This window comes from Gasterosteus aculeatus, chromosome 20 (genome assembly GCF_964276395.1).
Source record: "Gasterosteus aculeatus chromosome 20, fGasAcu3.hap1.1, whole genome shotgun sequence".
NCBI lineage: Eukaryota > Metazoa > Chordata > Actinopteri > Perciformes > Gasterosteidae > Gasterosteus > Gasterosteus aculeatus.
In genome coordinates this window covers 3,539,159-3,551,967 of record NC_135707.1, presented here as the reverse complement: position 1 = coordinate 3,551,967, position 12,809 = coordinate 3,539,159, and the positions used below count along the sequence as shown (strand labels likewise).

At 49.8% G+C, this 12,809-nt stretch overlaps 1 protein-coding gene across 1 annotated transcript in view; it reads left to right on the top strand.

Moving 5' to 3' along the window:
* Positions 1 to 1,822: 1,822 nt before the first annotated feature.
* Positions 1,823 to 12,809, top strand: part of sema6cb (semaphorin 6Cb) — a 49,781-nt gene continuing 38,794 nt past the window's right edge. Inside the window, exon 1 of the mRNA XM_078094524.1 lies at positions 1,823 to 1,965. The gene's annotated coding sequence lies outside the window, so the exon portion shown is untranslated. The remainder of the gene's footprint in view (positions 1,966 to 12,809) is intronic.

Sequence of the window (12,809 nt, the reverse complement as noted above, 5' to 3'; positions counted from 1 at the left end):
GGTATCGTATCACGCGATTTAGATGAAAAATTGATCTTTTTATTTGTATTTATCAAGAAATATGAACAAAAACTCAAGAAAATGAATGGCTGAATTTGAACTCAATCCAAGGCCCTTTGTGTGCGTTTGAGCCGACGTCAGTCTGCTTTTGTGGCCAATCACAAAAGACTCTGAGAGGTTCACTCGTGTTTCTTCTTCTTTCTGCAACGAGCTCCAGCACAATGCACATTCTTTGCTTGTCTAACTGCTTGTGAAATGAGTTGCCTTCAAAGGCGGTCGTAAATGTCACGATCACAAAAATACTGACAGAAAACAATAATTATGCAGCATAATGTCTCGTGATGAAATCATGTTTTTACAACATTACACGAAGGGCCATTTAGGTAACAGTTGAACTCAACTCGGCTAATCGCGGCGTAGCGTGATTGGCTGTGAATGCGGCCTTTAGAATCCATAACGAGAAGCATCAAAGCTGCAGCAACATTTTCATTACCAGCGTGGTATTGATTTGGACCTGCAAACCACGGCGCTGTCGACACTGATGGTTGTTGACACGAGAAACAGCTGTGGCCTGTTCACGTGCACGCGTGTGTGGTCAGCGGTTTGTGCATAATGGAGCCCGCTCGTTTCAAACACAGGTGACATCGCGCTCTTTACGGTCCCGGGGCACCTTTTGGGACGGGGGACCCGGCGACCCGAGCGGTTCACTGGGGGCCTTTTCGAAGCCGCCACATCAGTGCAGCCGGCGGCCTCGTCTGCCTCGCCGCGCGAGTGAGTCAGCGAGCCGGACGTGTTTCATCTGTTGCTAAGGATGTGAGGACTCACTCTGCGGTCACAGACCCCCCCCCCCCCCCCCCCCTCCACCCCTCCACCCAAGATCTTCTGTGGCAGGAGGGTGTAGCTTTATGTGTGTAGGAGGTAAGCTTAGTTAGAGAAAATCCATTCAACACTCACCGTTAGTCACAGTGTGTGTGTGTGTGTGTGTGTGTGTGTGTGTGTGTGTGTGTGTGTGTGTGTGTGAGTGAGTGTGTGAGAAGTTCAGCTTTTTTCTTTTTTCCTACGGGGAGGCAGGTTCCCGGTACTGTTGGTGAGGGGAGGTACAGACGGATCACCCCCCTCCCTCCCCCGTCTCTCGCCCCCCCGGCTTTGCTGCCTGAATGAGTCCCCTGAGAGCAGAGATGAATTTCAGGCAAATGGAGAAAGTTTAAAAAAAAGGGTGTTTTCGTGGTGGGGGAAAAAAGTTGCGAGCAGCCGCGACGAACGAAGAAAAAAACAACAACATGGCTGCCGAGATGCGTGTGAATGAATCCGTAGGTTTTAGTTTGTCAACTGCGGTTCAGTGGTCGCCATTGTCTTCAGTTGTGAATAATGAGCACATGTGGACCGAGTGACCGTGCTGCATGGGCATCATTCACCGAATGAACATCATGTTCTATTAAAGAAGACTTGACACGAGAACTGAAGACTATTTGATTTCATTTTTGCCAAAATCCCGATACCCGATATCCGCGCCGAAATGTGCATGCTTTTCACACTAAGATTAGGATGGAAAACTGCTTTGGCCTCCATGTTTGGGCCTGCAACATCTGGCTCTGTTTACGGCCTCCCTGCTTGTGTTGGCTGTGCTGTTATGACAGCAGAGATCCACTGAGGACATCACACTGAGAGGAGTCGGAGCCCCTCTACGTGGGAGCCCTGTGGGGTCGCCGGCCTCGTTTAAGCAAAAGTCTGTGTTTGTTTGCAGCGCAGCTGTCCCTCTAGTGTTGTTGTCCACACTCATGTTCTTTTGTTTTTTCCTTTGCTCTCACAGGAAGCTTTGTTGGACACTCCACGCCCTCAGAGGGAGAACCTCAGAGACGCCCGTCTTCAAAAACGCTGCCTCCAAGACGCCCGCCCTGCTGAAGGTCACTTCCTGGCCGTGGCGTCAGGAGAATAGGTGGATCGTCGGGCGTGCCGACACCGTAGGTTTTCTACTCTCCTTTTCGCTTTCTTTTTGCACCGCACACAACTATTTTGAGTCTGAAGGCCAAGCGACCATAGAGTATAGTAAGTACACATAGTTTTCCATGATCTCGGGTCGTTTGGATAAACGTAGGAAATAACAACACGTTTGCACGCTATAAATCGCGCGTTCCCCTCCTGTGAGATTGGCCACAATAATGGAGGGAGAGAGAGAGAGAGACCTGCTAATGGCCTTCCCCTTGTTACACCATGCCTGATTGCATAAGCCAGTGCCGCTCCTGATTTTCAAGTGCTCTTCCGAAGTGGAAAAAAGGCCCCTTGAGAGGCTGTAATCACAGCTCTGCCTCACGCGCCCAGGTACACAGATGACTGGTGGACGCACTTTATGCGACGCGCTGCAGTCTGCAGCCGCTGCCCTCGTTCCCTTGAGCTCTCGTTCGCAGCGTTTTGGCGCCGCTAATGCCCGCGTTGGGCTGCCTCTTTATTAATGCCCGCCCTCGTGTCAAAGAGCCGCCATTGTGCCGCGACCCCCCCACCCCCCCACCCCCCCGCGCTTGGCCTCCCTCGCATGTGTGCAACACGGGGGTCATTGTGGAGAACAGTGCGCTGAGCCAAAAGTGGACAGAAGCCCACCACTTTTGTTTGAGACGAACAATCCGATGGTTTCGGTGACACGGGTTGTGGAACCGGATCGCTGGGGAGGGAGAGGAGGGAGAGAGGGGGAGAGGGGAGGGGGGGGGGGGGGGGGGGAGGCGAGGAGGAGGACTGTGTTTGCTGCATATTTTGGATGCATGAACATTTGTTCATGGCCCACATGCTTGACATGAAGGAAAACAAGAAATATCTTTGTATACCAAAGCGAACCATCTGGACGCTCTCGCTGAACCTCGGATTGACACACGTTTACCAGGCGATTTTTTTCTTAATGTTGTTTATTTTTCAAGTTGTTTTCTTTTCTTTCTTTTTTTTAAACACCAATAATGGGGTTTTTAAAACCCTGGATCTGGATACTTTTATATGAATATGAATACAGAAAAAGAGCATTCCTTACATTAATTGTGTTTGAAAAACATGTACAAGTGGAAAAAAAAGACAAAAACAATGTAAATCATCAGGATCTAAATTATACAAATATTTGCTGCAATAAAAATGTTTAGTTTTCAGGCATCATTGAACAGTTCTAATATCTTTTTTTTATTTTTGTAAATCCTTCTCCGTCATGCATCCGTATCATTTTGAACATTATCAATTTCCAGGTCCAGATTTAAACCCGGGGCATTTCAAGCCTTTACGAGCTTTGCACCTGAGACACCAGGACTCTGCGTGCTCCTCCGATGAACTGCAGTTGACCTCTCTCTCTCTCTCTCTCTCTCCGCCCCCGTCAGCCTCCTTGTATTTCTCGCCGAGTCGTGCTCCAGCTCGGTGTTGAGCGGGGAACGCGGCCTCACGTGCTCCGCTTGCGTGCTCCCGACTCCACGCCCACCCCGCCCGGGTGACGCACCTGCCACACTGCACCGGCCCTCCGGCCCCGTTAGTGTCAGCGGTGTGTGCGGCTCGGTGGGCGGGTGGGACGCCGGGAGCCGACACGCACACCAGCACTGATGTACCGCACATGTCAGCAGGCTGCTCTGTTTACAGGGACGCCGTCTTCACGATGTTTACCCATGAGACTTTGCTGCAGCTTGACTCAAATCCCCATGTTTGCTTTTAGTTTTTTTCCCTTGCAACACGTCGTGTGGTTGGATCCCAGTTTGTCTGACAGGACCTACATTGCTCCCAGGGATGTGAAAGATGTCCCCAATTGGGTTTGTATTTTGGTCGTCGCCATCTTGGTTGGAAGTGACACGAGGGGGTGGAGCTACGCACAAGACAAAGCAAAATTTTTACGTGACCAAAATTAATTGGTTGGTTACTGAAAGCACGTTAGCTTTGAGACGAAAACAGACCAATCACAGACTGGACAATGCTGTCATAGCGACCTGTCAATCCCTGTGTAGCCCCGCCCTAAAGCACAAAGCTTTTTCATTGTTCGACCGCGTGTCGTAAAACGGAATGCACCTCAACCTCCCGCCCCTCTGCCAGGAACATCTGGCCAAACAGCGGTCCAGTGGAGACAGCGCTTCACCTCACATCTGCAGCTAACCTGATGTGTCTCATGTTGGAGTCCCGGCCTGACTCGCATCACGAGTAGAAAAACCTTTCAGAGCCGGAGAAGGTGGGTCGTCGTGGCGCATGGGGGTAGAGCGGGTGTGCTGGTGGTTCGAGTCCCGGCTGCCCCATGTCTCAAGTGGAAGTGTCCCTGAGCAAGACGCCTAACCCCTAATTGCTCCCCGGGCCAAATGTATAAAGCCATGGGTTTAAAGTGTGATGTAAGTCGCTTTGGATAATATGTAACATGCCAGCTTTTAATCCGCGTCCCTCTGCTTGTAGCTGACTTAATGCCACTTTATTAAAGTTGTCTATTAGTAGGTCTCCATCGCTGGTGGCTGCACAGTAAAGCACCAGGGATGCTGCAACATCGCTGAACTCTGCCTCGTCAAAAGTTAACCATAAAAATGCAGATTCTTTCGAGTTTGTTAATGGAATCCGATTATCTCCTCATTAGAACCCTGCGTTTGCTCGGCGGGATGAACGCCGCCCCGGCTCTCCTCACCTGGAACGTGGCAGGATGTCTTTCCCACGGTTGCTTTATATTCGGCGAGCGCGCGGCCCCTAAGCAGGGGATATCGATCCGCAGATGCGATGCGTTCTCTGCCTTGCCGAGGAGCCGCGATGCCGCCATTAGCACCTCGGGGCGCCGGATAAAACGGCGAGAAAAGGGAGGGCGGTTTCCATCGGCCTCCCCTTGTACTTCCTCTCAGGCAGCGAAAGGAATCATTTTGTCATCGATCACCGCGTGCTGCTGTTCAACAGCGATCGGATGGATCTTCAAAAAGTGCAGAGAAAACCTGGACTAATATTTCGGTCTCCAAAGAGAACTTTCCGCTGACTTTCACATCCACCGGCAGCGAATTATCCACACGTGGGAACGCCGAAGTGATGCAACTTCTTTGGGGTCGTTAAACTCGCCAGCATAGCAAGAAAAAAGTCAAACCTGCCCCAGCATGCAATGTTTTATGAGACGTCCACACGCTACAAGACTCTCTGAGCGGCTGGACAGCAGCCAGATTGTTGCTCGCACACACACACACGCACACACACGCACATATGCAATGGCGTATCCACACTGACAGCAAGCTGTGAGCAGAAAGCAGATAGCGGATCTTTCACTGTCAGCACGGACAATCTGCCGCCTCCTCCCCCCTCCCTGTAACCGAGACCGCTGTTTACATTTGCCAAATTCGCAGAGAAACAAAAAGCTCAGAGAAAACAAATCTGCAGCAGAGTTGAGATGAAGCTTCTCCGCGTGGCGGCATTACCCGTCTGAGATGTCGAAGGCTTTTATGGGGAAAGGTAAGAAAGGAAGGTGTGAGATTCCTGCCGTGTGCGTTGTCCATTCCGCGTTTGGTTGTTGGGTTTTTCTGTGTAAAAGCCCACAAGAAATGGAAATGTTTTCTTCTGCATGACTAAAATATATTGACCTACAAATCAATTGCACAGAAAAGTCCATTTATTTTCTTCTTTTTCCCTCGACGGGAAGGAATTGGGTTAATATTCAAACATGGCTGAGCTTTTTTCTCACGCGCTCAGCTTTGAGACATTTGGTAGAGTGTGAGCGCCGCGGCGCCGCTTCACGTTGAGGGGGAATTCCGGACGCCCTCCAAAGCCGACTCAAGGCCGTTTTTATAATTACATTTCAAATGAGTGAAGAGTCAACGGCTTCATGCGGCCCTGCCTCAAAACAACACGTAAAGGTCACAAAACGGAGAATCATATTTCGGCGCCGGCCTCAAATTAGGCTTAATTCATGTTAATCTTCTACGCTACTGAATAACATTTGCTTTGAGGGCAAAATGAATTGAATAATAATAAAGTTAATATGTTTGCCCGTTAAAGTTCTGTCTGTTTCCCCCTCCAGAAAGCTCCCGAGCACATTCGAATAGATCCGTTTGGGCAGCCGGGATCCCAAATAGCTGCTTTGAGACGAGACCTCTTGAGCGTTTGGCTGCTTCGCCGCGTCTCTCCGCACAGTTCCGCCCCGGTGAAATGGCAATCTACTCTTTTTCTGCCAAAGACAATCGGGAACACAGATATTCCTTCTGTAACAAATTGGCTATCAAAGCGCTTGCCGCGGGCCGCCTGTGCCGCCACGTCAGGCCCCTGCAGTCCGGACCAGATGCCACGAGCCAGTGGCACGCTCCGGGTCCAGCGAGCCGCTCCTCGGGCTCCGACCCGTTCGCTTCGTTCGCGCTGGAGGTTACAGAAGCGACAGGAATGCATTCTCGAGCCAAACCGAGGAGTGGAGGGTGGCGTCGTGGGTCGAGGGGGGCAATCAAATTGCGAGCTAAAATTAGTTTGCGAGGCGGTGCGATGGATTCATCAATGGCCGCCACAAGTCTTGGAGGCGGAGTCTTGGAGGCAACACAAAGCCTCGTGCCGTTAATGACAGAATGTGCTCCGGAGATTGATTTGAAAAAAGAAAGAAACGCTCGGCGTCACGGTCCGGGCGGAGAGAGAGCATATGGCCGAAGGGCTTCAGCACTGAGAGAAGAACATTTGCAATTCCAGCTCAGTGACAGCGACTGAAGCGCAGTGGAATCACAGGTATTAAAGGGAATCCTCCACATTCCTCTTGCAGAGAAATGCCTCATTTGCGAAAGCCACCTGTTGGAGTTTTTCCATTTCAACACAGTTATTAAAATGCCCCCCAATCCATTTTATTGTCGAGCTCAGACTACCTCGTAGCAGCCTCTTCATTTTATAACAGTGAGAATAATTTTATTAAAACACTCTGAGTCGATATCACAGTTGTAAATATGCCAACATCTTCTCCGACAAACCAGTAATTTACAGCCGGGCTTTGATCTCGTCAACATGGAAAGAACATGTAAGAAGTGTGGACCATTTCTAATCAAGCTTTAATTGTTATGGAGCACGTTTGACGTATGGAAAACCTTGTGTGTTTCACACATTTCCAGCTATCTGTCCTGGTGCCGTGTGTGGTGTGACGAACACTAGGGGTCGGGGAGCTCGATATCACTCGCGTCTCTTAAAATCAGCGGCCGTGCATAAATAGACGGACGTTCACGAGAAGAGAGATGACGGAGTGAACTGGCAAAGTTGGCCGAGGGAAACGCCGCTGTAACTATGTTGGGTTTTCAAAGTAAGAAACGTTTTTTTTTCTTTCTTTTTTCGAGTTGCCTGGGAAAAAGAATTTATGAATAATTCCTAATTCCAATAACTGATATATTTAACTTCAAGGCAACTCTGAATATGCTGAAAAACTATTTTACTGTATCAATTTAGGGATTTTCTAATGGCCCTAGAAGTGTATAATTCAACATTCTGTGTGTTAAATAAGTCAACTAATCTTAATCGTTTAGCAATACTTAATCTCAATCCTAAATACTTATTGAATTTCCCATCATTACTCAGGGGGCGAGTGCAGCTCCACATACGCATTGGTTTAACTCTAAAAGCATCATGGGCAGCATGTAAAATCTGCCTTAGATGAATAAGTCAAACAGAAAAATAATGTAGTCATCAAGCCAAGCTATAAAATCCTGTGTAAATATGTACTTGTGAGACCTAAAGCTTGTCTAATAATGCAAATTTATTCCTTTGGTGTAACCTTCAAACCCGATCATTGTCCCTCCGGATAAACTACAGATTTCCTATTTTTCTGCTTAAATTAGCATGTGCAGATTTCTCAGAAACAGTTGTAAGAGTCTAAAATACACCCGAGACGTCCCCCTAGAACTTCAAAAGATCCATCCGAGTACCTGTCTCGCTGTTTTTCCCCCCAACTTATTATTCTGCCTCTTCGATCCGCGTCGACTCGCCTGAAATCGCTTCTCCAGTGTTGTTCGCACTGCTGTACTTTCCTGAAGGCCAGCGAGGATGTAAATTATTAAAATGGAGAATGTATATTTTCTCCCAGCTGTCGTACAGACCCGCCCCGCCACCCCGCCCAACCCTCCTGCACAGAACCTTGCACGTCACGAAAAATACGCAGCGATTGAGCGTCACGGCGGAGCGGCTTCCTCTCCGGAGGCCCCGCACGGCACACAAGGCCGGGCTTTAAAGATGGCGCTCCTTGCACACCGGCCCTCACGCGGCGCTCGTGTCGCTTTGTGTCCTTTGTGTTTTCTTCCCCCGTGGCGGCTTCGTGCCGCTGACCTCCTGGCAGCCGCGGTTCGGCGGAGAGCTGTGCAATAAAAATAAATAAAAAAACAAGCACAAAACAACAACGTCTGACGGCCCAAGGACTTGGCAGAGCGCATTGTTGCGATGTGGGTGTTCGCTCGCTGGAGTAAGATTTATGATTACTGTCACAGAGAGGCTTTGTTGTTGTCTCAACAACACGCAGCTTGATGAGTCCCGTAACTGAATAGAGGAACTCACTTAAAGAGCTGAAATCCGTTGTCCCGTCTGGAGAGGAAGAGAAACCCGACTGGAGGGATTTTAGGTTTTCAGGGTGTTATGATGCCACTGGTTTCATGTGCGTTAATACATAAAAAAACAAAAAAACAAAACAGTGACTCCGTTGGTGCCATTCTGTCTGCACGCCATCTGCCTACACCCGCGTGCATACATATGTTTACTGTGTACACTGCTCATGTACAATGCACATGTATTCTTCTCCATATCTCCGTGCACCATAAAGTGAGGTAAATGAGAACTTGAGTCAATATGCAAAAGAATAACGATCAATTCCTTTTGAATCTTTCAGAAAAACGTATGATACCAAGACGGCAGAGGCACATTCTGATGTATCAGCAGCAGTGAATTGACCTCAGAGACAATGCATGAACATGGTTGCATTGGATTAGTAGCTGGCTACATGTAGTGTTGGCGCACAGCCGCCTTCCTCGCGTGCTTGTTTCAGTGGTTTGGTATCTGAGGATGACAGACAGGCTCCTTGATGTACCAAATAGGGTCCGTGTAAGAAGCCCTGTTCATGAATCATAACGAGAAGATGCTGTTCAGACCCTCTCTCTCTCCCCCCCTCTCTCTCGACCCATTCAGCCTCTTGTCCAGGCAAACTACAAGAGTAATGGCCCCCGGTCTCCTCCTGAACACGGACTAATGAGAATCTCAAATGCGACAAGCAGGGTGCATTTATCACGTACTCGCCGCTTAATGACACGGCCACCCGGGCTCAGCAGCGCGCTCGCGCCGCTACCTGGCGGCGTAACGGATGGACCCGTTTGTCCCCTCTGCTGTCCCCTTAGTTTTGTTGGGACGAGCAGAATCGGAGTCTGTGGTTCGTCTTCTGTCAAAAGACGGCTTTTGTTCCTCTCCGTCGCTCCCAGTGGGAATTGGTCCGTTCTCGACTTCTTTTGTTTTTCTTTGTGTCGGTTTCGCTTGTGTCTCTATAAAGAAGGAAAACCTCAATATGCAGATGAGTGGAACTCTCTGGACCAGGAATGGCGGATGGAGGCGACAGATGAAAACCACATGCGCCACTTTCATCTTCCACGACACAAAGTGGTGTTTTTCTTTATTGAAGGGGCGACTGCGCTCGCGGGCCCAGACAGCTGGCTGCAGATATTGAGCAGTTCATTGCTCTCATTCAATGATTCAGAGTAGAACTGTGACCATTGCAGTCTGACCTGAGCATTGACAAGCACGTTGTGATACAATACATATCACGATACGTATCGCGATACAATACATATCACGATACGTATCGCGATACAATACATATCGCGATACGTATCACGATACGTATCGCGATGCAATGCAATAGGACCCATCTATTTTCAGCAATTTCCGATGTGCTACAGTCTCGTCCTTTTGTACACCCTGGATGAACAGAATGGAGGGGGGGCACCGTGTCAGCAGAGTTGTCCAAAAAGTGCTTAATTATACCAGAAGGAAAATTGCACGTTGTCATGAGGTTGGCGGCTTTTAGCGAATCCTAATTCCGCCTTTTGTCTTCCTCACATTCGTTTCGTTTTTCCGACAGCTGCGACTGATCGTTGAAGGAATTCACCCCCGCTGATAATTAGGCGCACCGTGTGCCGCTCTGTGCCGGTGAAGCAGTCCCTGCCAGCCGGAATCTCGGTGCTGCAATTGATTTGCTGGCTGATTCCAGACCAGTGAGCTGTGAGACCATGTCACCCCCCCCACCACCTCCCCACCACCATGCCCTCCTTTCCTTCCCCTCATTCAGGCTCGCTGCTACGTTCCTCCCGTTTTCCATGACACGGTGAGGTGAGAGGCGCCACGCCGTCTCTTTAGCCGGGCGGGACGGACTTGTTAGGGCTGTGAAATGAGATAAACCGAGCTTGAAAGCTGCTGGGTATTTTCCCCCATGTGTTTAGATGATATCATCGTTGTGTGACAGCGGTAATAAAAGTGAGGTCAGCTGCCACCGAGGGCTACCGACCCGATCAGCCTGCCGTCTCTTCCCATTTCTCCTCCTCCGCTCTTCTTCTTCTTCTGCTGCTTCTGCCCGCCGCTCGGTTGTTTGAGCGCGTTGACGCTCGAGCATGAAAGGAAGGTCTAATGACGGGCTGCGCGCTCCACCTACGGAGACAATGACAGAGTGTCTAATCTCCCCAGGAACTGTGAAGCACGCAGCCCTGATGACGCCATTATCTCCGCGCCCTTGATTTATACTTTGCTTCATCAGCTTCGACCAGTCAGATTGCCCCCAAAAAAATCTTTCATTTATTAAAGCGGCGCTCTGAACTTCAACCAAATGTTCTTTTGTCACATATCGCCCCCCCCCACCACCTCGTTGTTGGGGGGTAACATGACGTGGATGGATCTCCCGGGTGACTGCGGTTTGATTGCCTCTCCTAACGAGGGATAAAGGCAGCGGAAGAATCTTCCTCTTGATCAATCCTCAACTACTGCGCATGCGCGTGCTTCGTGTTTCAGTCGTAAGTAACGCGACCTCTTCCTTTGTCTCCCCCCCTCGTTGGAATGAGCCAAACTTTAGAGATGTGCCACTCGCATTGTTGAGTCTCCGCGGCGAGGGAATAAACGTTCCGGTGGATTGATGATTCATGCAGGATGTCTCTCCCTCGCAAAAATAGGAAGTTCGGTGCGGCGGGCTAATTGGTGCCACGGGGGAGACGCAGATCAAAGAGGCTCGGCGTCTAACGGAGGAGTCTCACTCGCTCTTCTTTTCCGTGACCGCTGCTGAGCGAAGGGGGGATGGGGGGGGGGGGGCCGCGAAGGCCTCGCCGCCGCGAAGGCCTCGGTGAGAGAGAAGAGAGGCTCGTATAGCGGCTTTGATCAATTCTTACGAGGGAAACCGACGGCTCGGAGCTTTATGGAGTTCACTGTGTGTTTTACCAGCACGTAAATCAGATTTACATGCTGGTTTGTGTAGTTTGTCCCCGGACGGTTGTCTCCTTTGTCGCTGTGTGTTTGTTTTGCGGTCAAGCTATCTTACGTTGGCAGTCCTTGCTGCCCTGCTTTCTCCTTTAACGAGGCATCTCATTCCAAACCCTCCCTTTCCCGCTGTGCGAGTGTGTGTTTAAAAAAAAAAAAATGTCACTCCTTATGTTTATCGCCGTTTTTCCAATCCAGCTGTGGCCCAAATAGAGCTTCTATAAATAAAGTCTCCAATTAATTCATTTACGGTTTCGAATCTCTTTCTCCATCCGAAAAACAAACAAACAGCCGCTAAATGACAAAGAAGCGACAAAGTTTGACTTAAACTTTTGAACAAAAGATCCCCTTCGAAAATACGCACCGCTGATGTGAGTCGGGATGCTCGACACGACAACGGCCTCTCGCGCTGCTCTCTCTCTCTCTCTCCGTTGCCGTGGTAGCTGGCGGCCGTTTTCATCCCTGCCCGCGTTCTTCGAGGATGCTACAGACACCTTCCGCTAATGAAGAGACTTTTATCAGATGACGCCGTACATTTTAATCACCGTCCTACAAGCGTGAACTCAAACGAATTGAGCAGCGCGGCGTATTCTTTAGCTTCCAGGGCAGAAAGTGGACGCGTGATACATTTCCGCCCCTTCAAGGTTGGTGTTGAGGTCGCTATCCCGCGGTGGCACTTTAGACAAAAATAAGTCTAATCCTTGTTGTCAGTTCTGCCTGACTGTGTCCTGCTGACGTACGAGGTTTTTCTTTCTGCGTCTGAGGATTTATTCTGAGTGTTTTCTGCTTCCTGCACTGACAGCAGAATGAGGCCCTGCAGGAAAAACCGCTCCTCTGTACACCGTGTGATCAAACTAATAATGGGCCGTGTTGGTTAGGTCTACATGCACACACACGTGTGCACGCACTCGGTGCTGCTGCGCTCTCCTCCTGCTCCACGCGAGACACCCGACTGACCCACGCTGACGACAGGAGTCTGAAAGCTCATCTCCTGGCAACATCCCAACCCCGCAGCCCCCGCGGCGGTGGCATATTCTCATCTCGCCTGGTGTGTTGGATGTCTGCCACATCCGGCGGGCTCGGGCCTCTCTTCGCGCCCTTTGCGGGGGGACGGCGGGGGGGGGTCAGCAGGTCTGTGCTGAACGATGTCAGGCTCCGGCAGCACGGCGCCGTGCAAAGCGTTCTGCGGACGGGAGTTTATATCTGCTGTTTTCTCCTTTGTGATCCTTTTTTATTTATTTATTTGTTTGTGTGTTAGACGAACAGACAACAGGGGTGTTGTGTTTCCATGACGCTCACAGATAAATCGGTTCACAGGGAAGAAAGAAACCTTCAAAGTGCCCGTTCACGGTGTAATGTCGTTTCCTGCATGTCATCCTCGCTGGTGTTTTTTTTAG